This window comes from Wyeomyia smithii, chromosome 3 (genome assembly GCF_029784165.1).
Source record: "Wyeomyia smithii strain HCP4-BCI-WySm-NY-G18 chromosome 3, ASM2978416v1, whole genome shotgun sequence".
Lineage (NCBI taxonomy): Eukaryota > Metazoa > Arthropoda > Insecta > Diptera > Culicidae > Wyeomyia > Wyeomyia smithii.
In genome coordinates this window covers 122928128-122948715 of record NC_073696.1, presented here as the reverse complement: position 1 = coordinate 122948715, position 20588 = coordinate 122928128, and the positions used below count along the sequence as shown (strand labels likewise).

General features: G+C 38.7%; 1 protein-coding gene across 4 annotated transcripts in view; it reads right to left on the bottom strand.

The window, feature by feature from the left end:
- Nucleotides 1–16485, bottom strand: part of LOC129731596 (discoidin domain-containing receptor 2) — a 682978-nt gene extending 666493 nt beyond the window's left edge. For all 4 annotated transcript variants that reach the window (XR_008729043.1, XM_055691707.1, XM_055691706.1 and 1 more), the window contains exon 1: nucleotides 14602–16485. The gene's annotated coding sequence lies outside the window, so the exon portion shown is untranslated. The remainder of the gene's footprint in view (nucleotides 1–14601) is intronic.
- Between the last annotated feature and the right edge of the window lie 4103 nt (nucleotides 16486–20588).

The following is a 20588-nucleotide window of genomic DNA, read 5'->3' as shown; positions in this document are numbered from 1 at the left end:
GCGGTTGACCACAGCGTCGTTGATCTGCTCCGTTGCAAGCAAGTGGGATGGAACACTTATTTTTTCTTTCATTTCCTCCGTGGTCGTGCATCGTACTTCCATCTCTCCGGGCAAGTTTACCGACCGCGTCCCCCAGCGCAACATACGAGTGCGTTAGTTCAACGCTTCAATTGGAAGTCAAGCGAAACGAAAATTCTAGCATTGATTTCACTTTCAACACGTGCCGTATGCCGTCTTCCGTTTTCAAATGATTGAATGCAGACAATGCCAGATTAGAAACAAAAGAAACATCCATAAACAGTAGTAAACTCGAAAGTGAGCAATTAATTTCGAACATTGTCACAGTGAGCGAGGGGAAGGAGAAGTGACAAACAGAACAAAGTTGTTTGATTGTTCGAAGCATTCAATTAGAATTTTTTTAATTGAAGTTTTATTTAAATTTGCGTTGTCTCAATAAGAGACTAACTCGAATTTGGTATATTTATGGTATTTAGTGCAAATAAAGCATTTTAGCACAAGCAGTTCGATAAATTTTTAGGTTTTGCATTACTCAATCTCGAGAAATATTTTGTGTTTTGTAGAACAATGTGAAAGTTTGAGATTAAATCATTTTTTGTGTTCTGATTTACACCAGATTGCGCCCAATGATAGTATAAACATATAAACAGTAGTATAAACATATAACATCGCATCTCGCAAAGACAATGAATTATCATGAAATAGATTAGATATCGCCATAACGATAATGACAGTGTGGCGGCTTTTTCAGATGAATGAAACAAAAAAGCAAATGCGTTATACAGTCAGGTTTTTTTTTACGCGGGAGATACGTACCTCGTAAAAAAAACCGCGTAAAAAAAACCGCGTTAATTCAAAAATCCGCGTAAAAAAAACCGCGCTAATTCAAAAATCCGCGTAAAAAAAACGCGTTAATTCAAAAATCCGCGTAAAAAAAAACACGTTTTTTTTAAAAACCGCGTAAAGTAGTCCAGTAAGAAGGGCTTTAGAAAAAAACCCGAGACACTCTAGAACCAGCATTTAATACAGTATTTAATTGTCCTCTTTGACGGTCATTCTGGATCTTTCGGTGGGCGGAGAGTATTTTTTGGACTAAGTCTTTTACTAGATAAACACTTAAACGTTTCTGTTTCCAAACCCACGTTAATTTGGAAATTCGTGAAATTTTTTTTGAATTAGCGCGGTATCGCGTAAAAAAAACCGCGTTAATTCGAAAATCCGCGTAAAAAAACCGCATTAATTCAAAAATCCGCGTAAAAAAACGCGTTAATTCTAAAAACCGCGTAAAAAAAAACTCGTAAAAAAACCGCGTATAAAAAACCACGTGAAAAAAACCTTACTGTACCTGTTCACTATCCAGACTTCAAAATTAATAGAGAATTGTTCCAATTTCACACGAGATTAATATTATAACTTTTTTGAACGAAAGAAAGAAACGTGTAGAGAAAATATACGAGAAGAAAACTACGTCGATTATTGACATTCAAACAAAATACAATAACATGCCAAACGAAATTTTTCCCTCCTGCTGCAAATGAAACAGGCGCTGATTGAAAAATTGAGATATCGGCTGCTTCGAACACGCTCCGAAATAAAAAATAAAACATATAAACAAACCGAAAAAAACACCCATAGTAAACATACCGAAAATCAAAATAAAACTCCTCTCGGTCGCAATCATATTGTTTATTCGTGAGCTCAATTATGCTCCTTCCTTCCACGATTTTCACTTGCGCTTCTTCTTTAACTTTCTGTTCGGCGCTGAATGTCATCAAGTTCCCGTCCGTCGTTGCATATCGACCCGACGACGGTTGCCATGGCTGCACTGCACTACTCAAGAGCAAAATAATCATAGGTACCTATTTCCTGGCTCAGTCAGCTTATGCATACCGAGAAATTATGAAGTATCTGCTTATGCTCACTTAGCAGTGTAGTTCTGTCTTCCCTGTAATAAATTTAACGAGCAATGTAGGATGTAGGTACTGTCTCATTGCTGTTTGATCATTGAATTGCTTCGTAACGACAGACTCAAAAATATTACCCTACAGGAACTGCAACTCAGCAGAAGCAGAATGACGAAGGGATCCGGATAACGGTGACAGTTGTCGATTGTCCTCGTTGGAGGAAATCTTTATCAATCAAAACGAGAGAAAGATTGCATTGGAGACTACGGCTCACGATCATAATGGTGATTGTTTATTACTAAAGATTTTTTTGTATGAAATGTACATGGGTATAAGTAAGAAGCGCCGGTACAGGAGAAACTCTCATGCTGTCACACCGCTCCGCTGTCAGGCCCGTTACCCGAGACGGGGACAATGATTTATGAATTCAATTGATACAGGGAGATGTTGTGCTATGTCTTGGTTAAAAAAAACAAATTTGACAAGGTTACGGTGTTCTTTGTTCCGATGAGTGCCGCGGTGAGAATCACTTTAATTTAAAACCGCCGCCAGCTGGTGATTTAGGGATACGATTTTGATTGGATATGCTAATTTCAGTTGTGAAATATATTTGATATTCAATTTGGCTTCGTCATTGCATGGAATATTTGGTTCTTATTAATTAAAAAGAAATTGTAACAGGGATTGGGTATGCTATATATAAGAACGTGGTTTAAAGAACCCGGTAAGTGGCCGGTAAGTCCTTAACTGTTCTACTAAATTGGGGTTTGAATCCGTTAACCCAACATGAAGCAACCCAAAGCAAGTTCTTTTTTTTTTCTCCAACAATACATCCCTTATCCATAATTGTATTTTGAGTAGAAACTCAAAAAAAACTACCCAACGATTATCATACGAACTTCATTATTTGTTCAAATAGATTTGCAATAATTATTTCATTATATAATTTTCAAGGCATTTTATTTTCGCTCTAAATAATCTCATGGATGATCCTAAAGTATTCACCATATTGTATTTGCGTTCGGAAGAGCTATCAGCACGAATCAACATTATGTCCAAAGTCTGTTTCAGTTACTATTTGGCCGATTCAATTTATCTACTGCAGCGCTGCTAGTTGTCACATCGAGTAACTATTCACAGCTATTTTGATCTGGATAGTTTCGTTATTCTGTTTCATCAAGAATAAAGCATACATTGTGAAATTATCGTCGATTGAAAAGTTGGAAGCGGGAAAAATGTGCACACTCACGTTGAGAATCCGACGTGATCCGTAGGAAAAAGTCTTCAAATTTCCAAAATCGACTGTAGATATTAAAATCAAATCTTAAGCCCTGTTTAGAGTTCCAAGCGAATTACAATGATTGAGCTTGTTGTACGAAAGCCCCAGTAATAAACGATTTTTCAGGTTTCCAAAGTAACGATTTAAAGTAGGTACATTGTGTTACTTTATGACAACAACAAGCAACATTCTGTAAAGCAATGGAAAATCAACTGTCAATACTTGCGACTCAGAACAAATAGGTTATAAATAAAAAGTTTGAGTGATCGCATCTTCTCGCAGCGATCATTATCGTCTCGCGATTCTTCTTTCCCATATTCATGCTTCTATTCTATCAGCAAAGATTGGTGCATCGGTGTGACGGTTTGTAGAGCTATTGTGAAATTCAATTTCCGAAAGGGAATGAACTATCTTAACGAATCATCGTATTTGTTCACTCATGGAGAGGCATCGTATGATCATTGTCACAAACGACTAATAGACGAAGTTGACTCAAATATGTACCGAGATTAATTAGAAGTATACATCTGCTTATATATGGTGAGGCTTAATCAGTGGGGCCTGTTTTGACTCTTGAATTTTTAGCAAAATCGACAATTTCAATGATGCAAACGAAAAATCTGATTAGGCAGCTGTCCTACGAATATATAAAATACCGTTATCCACAGAGAAATATTCGAATAGAGTTTAGATTATTTAATATCAACAGAAAAAAAATCATCTTAAATGGTCATCATTCAATGCTGACTCACTATTTCATTCGACTCCTATAACCGGTGGTGACGATGAACGTCCAGAGAAATAATTAAGTGCATTGCGAAAAACCTTGAAGGTGTTAAATTTTATGTTTATGTTTAATTTTATACACCTTCACCACAATTGATCATTATTTTGTAAACCATACAAAATTTTTTGAACCCCCGGTCTGAAATCACTGCCGTAATGAAATTTTGGAACATGAACAAGAAAATCCCTTTAAAATGAACACACCCTTTATTGCACCCGATTGCATTACCTTACAATGTGGTGTTTTTAGTTCGTTTGGCTCAGATTTTGACAGTTCGTTTGGCTCACAACATTCTCTCAAAATGTCTCTCGTTCTGAGTATTGCCAGTTAAAAGTAACTAGTTTTTTAGTGTAAATAGTTTAATTGACACGGCAATTAAAAGTAACTAGTAGACTAAAAATTCGTCAGAGAGAAATAATAATTTTTTCCATGTTTTCTTTATATGGACTCCTCACCAGTCATTTTCAATTGGATTTCGCCGCCAACCATCGCTTTTAATTAAAAAACATTTGTTTCATTTTCAAGCACTAAGTGAATTACATGGAAACTACTCCAATGGAGATAAGTGACCTTTCCTCTACGCACACTAGTGAACGTGTAAGCTCGTTTAAAGTTACTTTTGTTTCCTCCAAACTGTAAATCATCACATCTAGTTGTTTCGACTTTTTATCACTTTTTGCCATTTTTGGTCGATTATGTTCAGCAGCTTCATCCGATTCCTGATCACGACAGATAAATTCATTCAGGACCGAGATTAAAACATGTATTACGTGTTCAACTGACTATTTGTCCAGCTGCTAAAAACATAACATTGCAAGCAAAACAGCGATTTTTTATGCTTCTCTCAACGAGGGCCACTAACATATTTGTACATTAATAGATCTATGCTCTCGCATTGACTATGACAGCTAAAGGAATTGAAAAGTAAAAAAGTGATTTTCAATTCAAAGTGAAAAACTGTTATGTGGGGGAATCGATCGTTCTAAGCCCTTGTGCCAAGTTGTCCTTGAAATGGTCACTCTGGAGTAAGTTCCGGTGGGGCCCAATATAGCTACAATCATGTTTTATAAAATCTTCAGCATTGTGTATGTCAAAATTGATGAAATTACTCTAGAACTAAATTTATATCCATGTTGAGTCCATCCGAAGAGTTGTCCCCGGAATGGCCGTTAAAAGTAAGAAGATAATACAATATAACAGCCACAAATAAATCTCCGGAATAGCCATTCTGGAGACAAGTTGACAAGCAGACTCAAGAAGGATTCCTGAAGTGAATTATGACATACACACTTAAAACTGGATCTCGAGCTCGGCTAAAAAAAATCCGAATTCACTAGACAACTTGGGGTTCAAGCGATATTTCAGCAAAAAAAGCCGGTTGCCGAAAGTCGTCAGATTATTTTGCCGATACTTCGCCAAAAAAAACTAAGCTTGACGAATCTCGTCTGACTTTTTTGCCAAATTTATCGTTAAACACTGTTGATTCCGAGGTCGACAAAAACATTACTAATATCTCGGTACGAATCTTGCTCGTTGCCGAGTTTTTGGCAACAATGCTATCATTCTAACCTCCTCAGCTGGTCTCGAGGTACGATGCTGGCCTAACAAGCCAGTCGTCGTAGGTTCGAGTCTCGACTCGGGAGAGACTGTTAGTGTTAGTAGGATCGTAGCGCTAGCCCCGCAATTGTCCTGTACACTTAACGGTTGGCTGCGAAGTCTGTGTATAATCAACAGAAGGTCAAGTTCCAAATCGGAATGTAGCACCAAGGGTTTGCTTTGCTTTTGCTATCATTCTTATGAACGAGTTTGCCGCCATTCGGGCCTACGAAGTTGAAAGGGATTTTCGAGCACTTCGTGAGTCACATGTAATCCAGTCGAAAGCTCTTGCTTTGATTTTGACAACTGAAGGGCTCGAAATTGATACAAATACTTTTCAATCGAAAGCGGAGATTATCACCATTACTCTCACATGACGGTTCTCGATTGAAAATAACAATAAACGCTGACGGAGACTTCACGCATATATAGGAATGAGGGAGGAAATATTAATCGAAACTTGCGTATTTATTGGATGCCATTGCCTTTTTAACTACAGCTTGCGGTATTAGAAAACTATCATCAAACGACGCGATGCGGTGCTAATTTAAATTGAGACGCTGAAGGAAAGTAAAGAGTCTCTCTCTCCGTCAGTCTCTCCGTCAATTGAAATAGTCATCAGTTTCATTTGAAATGATCCGATGAACAACAGACGGGAAAGCGTGAAAGAAGTGATTCGATGACAGTAGCTGAAAGGAATCAAGTGAAAATGAAACTGTTCGAATCGAAATGACAGCGCGAGATATTCATTTTCATTGTTTTTTTTTCGAAAATGTAGAGCCCTGGTGATGACAAAAGCAAAAAAAAAATCCTTTCTTCTTTTTCGCATGCAAACACCAAAGAAATATGAGAAAATACTACAAAGTATACAGCCCTAGGGTTGTATGAAATGGTGACGTGGGACTAAACACTGTAATTAAGGAATTTTTTGTTACAAAATATATAGAGTTTGTTTGCTTAGTGACTTACGTATTTTTATTTTCAGCCTTCCCTTAGAATTTATTTTTTTAAATATATTTAACGGCACTCGGAAGAATATCGTTTATATTTGGCGTTATTATACCTGTAGTATTTTTTTGTGCAAAAAACATCTCTTTTTAAAAGCACAAGCGTATCGTTATTGTTGAAGAAGCACCAAACTTTGCTTGTAACTTGTCAAAATCAAAATTAACGCTAAATCCTCAAAAACTAAATCCAATAAATCTTACGTTATCATATTGATGGTTTTGTCTCATCTCTGAATAAATCAAATTTATAAGATGGATCTTACTTTCAAAATCATATGAAAGCCCTTACATAGGTTCAATAATTGGCAAATATAAGAAGAAATTTTAAACAAAATTATCAACAAGTTCCAGCAAAAAATCGTAGCAATCAAAAATTCCATTTTTGTTTTTTGCTTGACCTTTTTTTTCATTTGCCTACAATTACATTAACTGTATTACAAAGACAGCTTATATACGTATAGTATGGTAAAGCTTAAAATAATTATATATCATCTAACAATTTTGAAATTTAAAAAAAAATTCTGAATGAATCTTAGTAAATGAACCAAAAATTCACAAGCATTCGCCGGTTCTTACTCGCCTAAGAATTTTTATATTTGGGAGTTCACTTCGAGTCCAGAATACCTGTCCATTAACGTACCCTGGATTGCACACAAATAGAAATGTACGATTAGAAGTGTACCGCTGCAATACGAATAGAAGTGTACCGCTGAAATGTACGAATTTATTTTATTTATTTTATTTTGTTTTTATTTTATTTATTTATTTAATGTTTTCAACTGGTTGAATATGCCTTAATGAATTTTTCGTGATGAGGAAAAGCCCTTTTGAGTCACCGTTTTATTAAAAAAGGCATAAAAACCTCATATCTTTTCTTACTCTACAAAAACATTTACAAAGTATGGGAGAGTACCGCTACAATCATGGACGACGAGAGACCTGCGGCTCTCTGCTCCACTGATACTGTTGCTTTTACCAGCATGTTTTTTTTTTCAAGACATCAGTTTTTATTAGGTTCCAAAAGCAGTAATAGGAATTGTTCAAGGATGGGGATTGTTTCAAACTGTTCGGAAAACTTTTACCTTCGAGTCATCATATTAGTCTAAGCTCATGAAAGCAAAAATAAATCGACCTATTGGGGCGGGGGAACGCTGTCATTTTTTTATATAGAGAGAGAGAATCACGAGGAAGGCGCGTAGCAATGAAATTAGACCGATAAGAAGCATATTACAAAATTATTCTTCATTTTATCTATCCAACAACACATCGGTTATTGTTATCCATCATGTGGTTAGGCTGTTATTAATGTATGAAATCTGACGCAACATTTACCAGTTTTATTTCCAATTTTACAGAATGCATCCCAGTTTAGTAAACAAAGACGTAGTCCCACGTCAAAAACGCTCTGAACGAAGGTGTCGTCTACTTCACTTTTGAACTTCCGATCAAAAAGAAAATGGCCGATAGAAAGGAAACAGAAAGGTCACTTACATGATGGTACATTGAGATATCAAGACACCAGCTTAACTAACAGCTGGCTCTGTCAAAATCAGCTAGCTGGCATCTCTATCTTATTTGCTTTGCTCCGTTAGGAGCTAACATCACTGCGGATCCGCAATTTGCGGGCCCCATTGACAGATGCTATGTTATGCGTATGAAAAGTGGCGGTGATATGCTATCTCGTTTACACACACGCTGAGATGTTAGTCCTCGAAACATGGCGGGATGCCAGCTAGCTGGTCAAAATGGTGTAAACAGGTGCCGTCACTGGCGGATAGACGTATCACAGCAATACGAGCTACCCACGTGAGAGTTTTGTAGAGTCGAATTTATACGCAGTCGATTAACGACAATTTCGCAAAAAATATTGAGATCAATATAATACTGTAATCTGTTTAAACTTCTATGGTTTTGTTTTTTGATTTTTCAAGGTTTTGATTAAGTGTTGTATAAAAATATGTTTTATTACTACAATCAAATTTTGTTACAGCGTGATACGATTTCACTATAATGGTACTATGACAAGTTTGGCAGTTAAACAATAAAGATAAGAATATGTTTCGGCTCACGCGCGTGTTAGCATTTTGTAATTCTAAAGGCTTTGGATGCGTGAAAATTTGCCATCCGCCATCCGCGGATTTGAATGAAGAGTTTGTGTTATTGCGGGAATGAATGTGAGGTTTTTGGATGCGTTTCACGGTTTTAAGAATTTTAATCATGCTATGTTATAGATTGACACCATATAGATTAAGAAATAGGACAAAAGATGCTTATGCCGAAGCTTGTTTGACGTGAACGTTTTAATTTTCTGCAAGAGCTTTGTCGCATACTATAGTTTTTGTTATTTTAATGTTTTCACACTGTTCTTGTTCTTGTCTAAAATCCAGAATTCCCAGATGAAGGTGCAATATACACCGGAACGTCGGATGATAGAAAGATATCAAATCGTTTTATTGCCAGAAAGACTGCGAGGCCGAAAAAAGTGGAAGGGGTTGTTCATAAGAAACGACCGCAAGGTTAACGTATAATTTCGACAGCCTGTCTTATGTCAATAATTTTTTGCAATATCTTTGGAAATACACTCGATTAGGGTTAATCATTTTAATGGTGTGAAGCGATATATTTTTCCGTATATGTTTCGTATATTATTTTTGCTTTAATAGAATGGAATGTGATAGCTGGAAAAATAGGGGCGACTTAATTACTTCCAGCTATACCATTCTACAACGTTCGAAAAAAAATACATCTCATTCATTCTGGTTCAAACGATAATTTGATAAGCTTCACCTTTATTTTTAGTTTTAAAGTTTTTCCTCAGTTCCGTAGCACGGATGTACAAATACGATTTCTTGTGGACATTCTGTCGAGCCGGACCGATAGCACTCTCATGAAGGCAACAAAATAACATGTATTGTGTCGTGTTGCGCGGCTTGAAAGGAAAAAAATGTTTACTTCCCCGTGTCGCATGGAAGCAGATTGTTGCGTGTTTGATACTGCCGACGGTAGACATTAGTATGAAGGTGGAAATTCTGCTGCGATGACGAGCAATAACCGTCTTCTTCAATACGTTACATCCTTGTTAATGAAATGTTATGAATTTTCTAAAACAAACTCAGCACCGTGAGCAGAACTAGCAGAATTTTCTGTTTGAAATCGGATTTGTTTCGCATATACCGCTTGTGATGCACAGTATCAATGAATCGTAATATACATTACACTGCTGCGCAATTGCAGCAGCATCAAACTGCAATCAAAGTTGCAATTTAGTAATAACCATTCATTATGCTCTTCCAAATATATTTAGTAGCCTTGAAAAAGGCTGTTTGCTGCAGTTGCAAATTTCATTCAACTATCGCATAAATACTTCATGGTCCAGATAGCGCGCGATATCCGCTCTAACATAGATTTTTCGCACGTTGTGGAATGGGATAGCTGGAAAAATAGGTGTGACTAAAGTCGCATGGAAGCAGATTGTTGCGTGTTTGGTATTGCCGACGGTAGACATGAGTATGAAGGTGGAAATTCTGCTGTGATGTCGTACTATAACCGTTTTGTTTTAAGGCGCGATAGCGTAAGGGCTGCATTTCTGTTATCTGCTGCCATCTAGCACTAGAACAAGTATATATTACATCCGGCTACCAACACATTCTTGAGGCAATGTTGAATTTTTCTTGTCTTGGGAATGCTGAAAATTTGCGGTTTTCCGTCTATTACACATGATGAAAAATCTTAACTACTTCAATCACATAATTGTGGAGCACCAACAGGTGCTATCATGGAACGAATTATACATAAGATACAGCACCAACAGGTGCTATCATGGAATGAATTATACATAAGATACAGCGTGTATTCTTAGTCAACTAGGTATATTCTGTCGACCTTGTTAGGGAAATAAGCATTGTGCGACCAATCAGAGGTCGACATTTGCGTTTCGACAAGGCTTGACAATTTTCAATAGTACAATCGTTCAAACAATCAGATTACAACTTTCTGCATTTGGACGGGTGCTTGGTTGATTTTCCAACCGATTACTGCAAAAATGACGAAAACCGGTCGGAAACTGACTGAGCTTAAAACGGTTGAAAATGGACAATTTTTGTGACGCTCTCGATGTTTTTGGTTTTTGAAATTGGATCCCGGTAATGAAATTGGTCCCCTGTATATGTTGCCGTAAGACGTAATTCTACGTCAAAACCCCACGGATAGATTTTACGTCAACAAATCCCTACATAACCCCCAATCCAATTCCGTAGTACTTACGGAAGTGTCACTGAGTCGCTGGCCTTCCATTAAGTAAGTACCACATCATCAATATCCTTTGTAATATCCCTAAGCTACAGTAAAGATGGGCGAGCCAGCCGCAAAGCTACAGCGTCCGCTTTGTCAAGCGAATGGTCGTGGATTCGAATCTTAGTAGAATCAGGCCATTCGATGTCAAAACTGGACTTGAAGTATGTATGGGTTCATTCTCAGGCCCCCACCACTTACCCTTCCTTTACGCTGAAATCTATAACACCTTTGCGTGACTTTCTCTTAACAATACATAAGTCCCTCTTATTAATAAAACTGGCAAGAAGGACGCACTACGACACCTCTCCAGGGAATTAAAATTGGTGATATTTGGCAAGATGAACGAGGATCGGTATAGTAAAATAGTAAGCGGGGGTAAAAGGAAGAGTATCACATTACACACAAGCACTGATAAACAATAAAGCATGCGACTTCTCAATAGCGGTGTTGCTAATAATAGAAGTGCGGGATACAGCAGAAACCCGGGCATATCTCACAATAGATTTACGATTCTGGTCGCAGTGAGGAAGTCCATACAGAAAAAAAGCCTACTTCATCTTATCATCATCAAATGTTATTCCCAAACATTGTTCTTCATAAAATCTGTGTTGAAGTGGTGGGCATCAGTCTGCAATCTACGAAATATACCGTGCTAACCTTACGCTACGCAAAAACCAAACAAATATCAGCACCTTCGTGGTCCCGAATTTTTTTGGTACAAATTTGTGCAAGCGTGTTACGTGAGACTTTTGAATATTCTGTAAATATTCAATATTCAAAATAAATAAATTTCTCATGAAGCCTATAATTTATCTTTTGAAAGAAAACTACTGAATCCTCAGCGAAATTATTCTCTGCGATTGGATTCCACTGAAAAATGGCCTCTTTACTGTACCGAAACATTCAGCTTATATAACCGAAAGGTCTTTAGGCTAGTCTACCTCCACTTGGTTAGATTTTGCCGAGGGCGCAGTTAAATACGTACCGAGATTCTCGGCAAAATAGACGCAGCCGAGATGGTTGCCGAGCACTCGGCAGTCCAAATTTCAGCAGATTTGACGATTTTTTTAAAGTGTGTACATAATATCAGGGATTCTATCAATCATGTTGGTGGCTATATAGGTAACTTGCTCCGGAATTTCGGAGCCTTTTCGGAGCTCTCATCAGATAGACTCAAAGTGAATTAAAATCAACTCATAATTAATTTTGATACATATTTTGTTCGGTACGAAGCACCTCTGATCAACAACAACAAAATTCTCCGAAATATTCATCGAAACCTGCGCGATGTACCTACTTAATAGATACTATCACCTTTCCAACTTTGGTTAATTCACCCCATAAAAAATATAATGTGATTGATTCCGATTTAACATTGCTTTGACACACTGAAGGAAAAGAAAGGGTCATAATTTGCGAAGGAATGTGCTATGAGTTATAACACCGAGTACAACATAGAAACGTCAAATCTAATGTTTTTGCTTTCTTCTGTTTTCTTGCTTGTGTTTGCTATTGATACAAAACTCTAGTCGTTCCTTTTATTTTCAAACGGAAAGCTCATATATATATTATAAAGAGTTTTTTTACTTGGATTACATCATTTTTTTGGATAATACCTAGATCCACTGTGCCTGCTTGAGGAGCGCAAAGGCTAAGCCGCAACCGAAACAGCAAAATAATGAAAACAATCAGACCGACATTGACGATTTCGTATCTTCGATGTTATACTCTGTCAAATGTACAGCGAGGGATAGCAAAAAGGCATTCCCTCGATAATTTGCGTTAGTCTCTCCGTCAATTGAAACCAGGGGGCTCTTGTGGCTGTCAAACTCCATACATTTTCCATCTACCACTCATTGATTCTGGTACCAGCGTTTCTGGTACCCACTTTTTGGTCGGTTTGCCCTAGAACAAGTGAAAAAGAGTAAACGCCCCATTTTTTCGGTAGACTTATTCTCGAGTAAATGTCGTTTTAGATGGAAAAAACAAGAGCTCAACATTTGTTTTCAGTACAATGTGCACTTTCAATGAATAAGATAAGTTTTGTAAGTATTTGAAATGAAATATTACCGCCGTATATGATATATGATTGGTAGGCAAAATGTTGACGTTTATAGGCCCCTGATTGAAACAGTCATCAGTTTCGTGTGAAATGAACCAATGAACACCAGATGAGAAACAAACGTACGCATACCAGTTTGACAGCAAAAATGTTCATCATGATACGATAAGAGTAGCCGTAAGAAATTAAATGAAAATGGAATAATTCGAATCGAAACGATTGTGCAAAATCTTCAGTTTATTTTTAAGCTGGAACTTACTTTTCGTCGTGTAAAACTGCAATTATGGCTAGAAAACACTTCAGAATAAATATGCGTTAAATGATTTTATGTGTATTTTTCAACATTAAAAAAGGTTTCGTTGGTCAGTTTTATTATTTTGTATGAATATGCTTGTAGAAATAACTTTCAAACAGAGTAGCAAACTTATTCTCAGTGCTCTGTGGTCAAAACTACAAACAGATTTTATCGGTTTTCTATCAGTTGCAAATATTTAACAGAAATATCATGCCAATTAAATCAGCCAAATTTGGCGCACTGAAAAATAAAAACAAACCGCTAAGTCCTACATGCACTGGACACTTAGAAAGATTTTAGTCATATTTCCCTCTAAATAACAGTTTTAAGGCAGACAATGTGTGCAGCCTTAATGAACTTGAATGTTACCGGGTAAAAGCCGTTGTTCGAAACAGAAATTAGTTCGAAAAAAAACAGTTTTAAAGTTAAAATTTTTTTCCCAAAGAATCAATCTTATAAAAATTAATCTTTTTTCCTGGAAAAATAATGATTTGGGATCCAAGAAAAGTTTTTTTATTTTTTGTTTGTTTCAGCTAATTTTACTTGAGAAAATGTGAGGAAAACGTAATGAATTTAATTTTTTTTGTAAAATTTTTGAACAACTCTTCAAATGCTCGAAATCCGAGTGAGTGTTTACGTTTCCAAATAAATTACAAAATAATCAAGATTTATTCTTTCACTGTGCTAAATTGAGCTGTTTTGATTAGATGTTCTGTAAAACAACAATAATTGAATTGTTCACCGGAAAAAGAAGCTACAAAAGAAGCAGTTTGCTCGCTTCTATTTTTACCTGTCTTTAGCTGCATGGTTTTATTGAAAAAAAAATGCTACCATCTTGAATCCCAAGAACTCATGCTTACATCTTGTGTACTGCCATTAGCTCATATTCAAATGACCTAAAAGAAGGCAAACCGGGACCGAAAGACATCCGCGTGCTAAAAACTCGCGCATGACGCATAATCCAGTAAAGAACCACTATGAATGAATTCATTTGTAAACCCTCGAGCCCTCCCTCAGAAAATCGCCCGCACAACCAGCTTAGGCTCAAGTGTTTGGAATCATATTCCGGGACCATGAATCTCCCCACTCTGTCACGGCCTACCGGGTTGCTAGCCGCGGCGTAACGTGCGGCAACATTTGGTAAATATTTGCCAATATCGTTTGCTTTCAATAAAATATTTTCTCTTCTCCGCAATAGCTGACACAGCGCACGTTGCACGCCTGCGGCAAGTCCCCGCGCATCTATTATTAGGAATCATCTTTCGTCTACCTTACGCCGTTGGCTGGCCGATATTTGGTAAACAATCACTAGGAATTTCTGCGAGATTTTTCTCATTTATCAGCATGAACATCAACTCACCTTGTGATTTGATATGCGCGACCGGATTTTTTTTTCTTTCACTTTTCCGTGTGCACCTTGTTGGACAGGTCTTCCAGGCAGACACAAAAACCGAACCAAATCAATCAATAACACATCAGACCTCTTATCAATAACACCGTATCGCTAAATCAAATCTTCACCACACTCAATCACTTTAGCACTGGTAATGATGGTCGAATTTCGAAAATGATATCTTGTAAGTAGATAATCTTATCACTGGAGCATTCCTTCCCGGCTCATCGGGCAATTTTTACGCCACCACACTGCTCTGATTGATATGGCAACGCACACCCACACTCGAACGAACGAACGCATGTATGAAACTTTCTAGGCCTGGGCAGCACTTGAGTGATTCCAGAACACGGGACTGATCGGATCGGGGATTTGGTGCATCTCAACGGTGTAGCACTCGAAAAATCTCTCGATCTGGTGCACACATCTACTTGAGAGGAATTCCGTTCCGGTCTAGTGAACTATTGCCAAGGATTTCGAATTCTGAATCGCGTTATGTGGTCACTGATTTTGTGGTCAACCGCAGCTTCTCGTGATCTAATAATAATTAAGCACACACGGCATTCTCACTCGGATTACGAGCTAGAATCAATTTATCGCACCCGGTCCCGAAGCAGAAGCTGGTCACCGCACTGCATTGTACCGCACTAGGTCCAATTAATAAAATTCCTTACGAGCCTCGCTTAGCTGTGTACACCGGATGATTTATTCATGGCCAAACTGCATGGATTCCGGTCACCGCCAGGAGGCTCAGAATGCGACCTCGGGGGCACTTTGTGTGTCACCGCTGATATAATTAATTCGATGGCAGCACTATAATTGATATTAAACACCGACGATGAGGCCTGTTGGTCCCGGAACTATGGTACAAACATTAGCAATGACACTGGCCCAACACACATTAGTACACTCGAAATCTGAAGTGGTTTACCTCTCAGCGTTTGGATAATTACAAATGGGGAGGTTTGCGATGTAAATTAACATAAATAACGCTCGAGCCCTGTTGTCTGCTGCTGATTGCCAACCTGGCTTCGCCCTGGCAGCGGTTTTCTTTCTGCTCCGCCCGGCAACCGTCACCGCGATGAAACTTTTGTTTCAAGCAAATTTTATCACCACTTTTCCCGATTGTCATGCCACGCAAAATTTTCCACTACGCACTGCTACCGAACGCACCGGAACGTTATATTTCACCGCCAGATGTTCGAGCATTGATTGTTGAAAGAACAACGCTAAAAAGGTTCCCGAGACGTGAATCACTACCGAGCACGAGAACAGACTTACAGTAAATCCACTTGAATGTTGAAGGCCGTGCAGGACCGGTAAAAACTTCCACTTTGGTTAGTCCTGTTGTTTCGTGAGCCGTGCCCATAAACCGTTACACTTTTATCATTTCTGCTCGGTTCTTTTAATTTATGCAAATTAAAAAATAATAACAACGACGTTACAAAACCTCCACCGAAAGCTTTTCCTCTCTCCTTCACGTCACTCCGGTCTAGAAACACAAACCGTATCGATCGAGGACCATGTAAGAATTTTCCACCAAATATCACTGGTTACTGTGGCAAGCAGCTCTAGGCTCTGGTTGAATCCTGTTGCTGCTATTGTAACAGCCTACCCTGCTTCACCACCACCGGTGATTTGCGGAACATTCAACCTGTGTATCTGCTCCACTGCTCCACTGCTATAACAGGATACTGAATTCTGCAATGAATTTCTTACACCTTTGAGTGCAGTGTTGTATGAAGAACAGGTATGTAAAACTGCGAGGGACCGCGCGCGACTCGTTCACTACGTCGTGATTCCAGCTTGTTTTAATTTCCCAGTGCTCAGCTGAACCAAACGCACCGAACGTCGAAGATTGACTGAAGGGCTTTCGGTTGGCCGACCGCCGAGCTGGAGCTCTCAACATACCGGGAACACGCGAGTCCGAATCGCAACGGTTCGTGCTATCCATCATTGCATAAACAGAGCACGCGCGAGGAATGCACTTTCTCTGTTCTCTCAGTCCCGGTGTCATTCTCTCGCTCTTCCACCCTCAAATAGAGAGAAAGTGCAACTATGTTGCACCTTCTGTCATGTGTGTGGCGTGTAGCATGCGAAGCACTAACCAGTAAAATGTAACCAAAACATAACATTTTACACATATCCTCTCTTTCTCGCTCTTTCTCTCGTTTCATACTCCGTAAACATTCTTATGCAGCTAAGCAGACTCTCACGGCCAATCCGATCGCCAACGAGAGTGCGCAACAATGTTGTTGTAAAGGAAAACATCAATTATTTACTATGGTGCACAGCCATAGCCGCCTGCCTGTTTAGGAAAAGCGAACGCCCGTTTCAGCATCGCCACCCCGCCCGGCAGTTGAGGTGTGAAGCTCTCATTTCACGGTCAGTTCGCTCTCGCAAGGCGCGTACATTTTACATCGCATATCGCGAGAGAATCGCGTTTTCGGAAGAAATGCATCCTGCGGCATTTGGTGCTGTTGTTACCACTGCGACGCGATAAAGGCAGCACACGCGGCGAAACATGGAACGGACAGGGAGCGTGTTCATCCTAAACGCCTGTTGCTCTCCTCTACAGTTGCAGCATAAATGCAAACAAAGGGGGTAAACATAAATTCTCGTGAACTTTTGATTACGATGATGATACAATGCGACGCAACATTTGACGATGCTACGTTGAAAAACAAACAAACATCGATATCGTTGCACACGAAGAGCAAAACAAATTTGTAAACGAGGCAAAGCAAGTGGTTATTTGCAAGGATGTAAATTATCACTCACGCTCATTTTTTTCGCAAGCCGATAGCTCATTAAATAAGCACATTTTTAAACAACGTTGTATGATGAACTTGAAGTCCTCAAGTAGTACTACAACTTTGTCGACGAGAATATTGCTCGTACTCAAACACCGGAGCTGTAAGAGCAGATTAAAAAGATTTATCGCGATTATTATCGCGATCGTGATAATTATCGCGATAATTTGCGAAAATGACCTATCACAGCTGCGGTGTTAGCAGTACGAGCAATACTCTCTTTGACAATGTTGTAGAATAGTGAACCTATATATTAGAGAAATGACAAGGCACTCACCGTTAGGGCAACTGTCAAAATCAAAACGGGCGAGCTGTACAATTTTGCATTGCCGTTATCCGTTTTGATGTTGACAGTTGCCTTAACGGTTAGTGTCTCTGCGTCTCTCTGGTGCTCCCTATTGTCGTACTACTTGAAGACTTCAAGTCCGTCATACAACGTTGTTCAGAATTATGCTTATTACATGAACTATAGGGTTGTGATAAAAATGAACGCGAGTGGTGATTATCTTCCATGGTTATTTGTAGTTTGTTTGAAAATATAAATTACATTTCAAAACGATTTTTTACCAAAATGTGATCAGATTTTTATAAAATTTGGATTTAAAAACTATGTAACTATAATCAGTCCAGATATTTTTGAACATATGTCCCAATCACTTTAAAGGATAGGATGACTCCTTGCCCGACTCGAAAATCGGAACTATTGGTGTGTTTATGATCGATGCTTGGTATCCGATAACACTCACGATATCACGATACCAAAGCATCGATACTGTTGTATGGTACTATTGTATACAGCATATAACTGATGTCGCGGAAAGTAAGAACATCATTATAATCAGGTACATATTTCAATTTAACTCTAATAGCCAAACAAAATACGTCACATACTACACAAATCGTAACTTCAGATATTCAGTGCTGTTTGTTGAATTTGTCAAATGAATATAAATTAGAAAACACAAGTTGTACTTCAATTGGTCGGCATGCAGCCAGACCGAGCCAAGCGCCAAAAACATTATTTCGAGTAATTGGCGTTTAAAGTTTAACCACCCCGTATGTTTTCTGCAAGCTGCTATACACAATTTTTGTTATAATATCATAATGAACTGTTCAAATGATTTCATCTCTTCATTAAAGACAGATTATTCATTCTCGCATCGACTGGTGTTGATAACTCATTTTCTAAAAAAATGGCGCTTGGTTCGGTCTGGTCGCACGCCGACCAATTGTCCAATATTTGCCAAAAAACCAATATTTGAGATTTAAAGCGGTGCTTTCTTTTCGAATGCGTTTTAATGAAACTTAGGTTTGTTAGCTCACCGTTTAAATTTAACAAACCCGTTTTTTTTTTAATTCAATATCTGTGCCGTTCCAGAGATAGTATTTCGTGGCTTGGTGATTCGTATGTAAAATTTCCCACATTGGTAAAAATGGGGTGCTTCTCAAACGCGAAAATATTATTACTAGCAAGGCTGTACGCAAAAACTGATGATGCAATTCGATTGGAAATTTAAATAGTGTCTAATATTGCCTATAGCTCTTAAAGGTTGGACTCGAACAAATGAGACACACAAAAATAATTATCGAAAATTCAGTTTCAATACTTAAGTGTAAATGCTTCTCAAATTTTCAGGGATTGAATAACTGTATATAAGCTATGTTTTGGCATAATTTATGTATTGAATTTCCTCCTCGTCTTTCTCTTCCGGAGCTTTTGTTTAGTGTTCGCCTTGATGTATGTCTCGTCGTCCATGATGAGACAGCCTGGCTTGACCAGCCACTCATAATACAGTTTCCGCCACCGCCAGTTGACCACCTTATTTTGCTTGTCAGTCTGGTTTGGAGCCTTTCTGGTCTTGAAAACTTCTCGTTCAGCCCACTTCATTGTCAGCTGGACGAACCACTTCGACGAATTGACCTTTTTGGCCACGTCTCGAGTGGAGAGGTTTGGGTTCTTCTTTAAATACTGCCGTATCTTCCGGGCCTTCTACGGGTATTCCGTTTTCGGTTTTCGGCCGCTTCCAGCGTGCTGCTCGATGGTCTTCGTCTGCTCAGAACATCTTCACAACGCGGGGCATGGCTTAATGGTGAATTCTAAGCCTTTTGCTGATCCATCTGTGCCACTGACCAGGATTATCGATCACCACGCCCAAGATTTGCTGGCGTAGCTCTTCTTGTTTCTAATACATCTCGGAAACTACTTGATAGACTGCGACCCAAAAAATCATTATTTTTGCCAACGCGATAAAAAGTTACGCCCAAAACAAAGCGTCGTATTTTTTTCGCGTCCAATCTTTACGGTCTCTAAAAAAATATTACGTCAAAAAATGAAAGAATGCAGGGAACCACAAATGGCGAGAGATTGTCCGATTGACCCAATACTTTGAATTTTTAAGTTTCGACCTAAAACATGTCATTTTATTCATTTTGGAATGAATGTTGTATCCCAATTTGGTATTGCATAGTTAGTTTGAATAGATAGTGGTATTGCATAGTTAAAGAGACGAATGACCTCTTTAGGGTTGGAGTTAAAAGGTAACGTCCGAAGAAGCAATACCTAGCTAATGCAAGGGCTTCACCATGACGAAGCAGGTAAGCTGACGCTTCTACTGCAAGGTTGTGTTATCACATACGACAATTCCGATGTTCGTTAGGTGGTAAAGTGCAGAGCAGTTTTCGGTGATAGCTCCCGTGTGGAGAGTAGAGATGGTCCGTCGGGTTCGGGTCGGGTTCGGGTTTGAAAATTTTTAAAAGTGTCGGGTACGGGTCGGGTTCGGGTTTTGTGAAAAAAATATTTTCGGGTTCGGGTCGGGTTCGGGTTTGAAAATGTCGGGTTCAGGTCGGGTTTGGGTATTAAAACCCGAAACCCGATTATAAAATCTATGAAATCTCGGGTTCGGGTCGGGTTCGGGTTTCACAATTTCGGGTTCGGGTCGGGTTCGGGTTTCAATGAAATAAAATTTTCGGGTTCGGGTTTGAACGAATAAAAAAGTTTCGGGTTCGGGTCGGGTTCGGGTTTTGACCAAAAAAAAAATTCGGGTTCGGGTCGGGAACGGGTTTGAAAAACATCAAACCCGACCATCTCTAGTGGAGAGGTAGTTCACCACGATTGAGACATGCATTTGGTCTACGAATGAT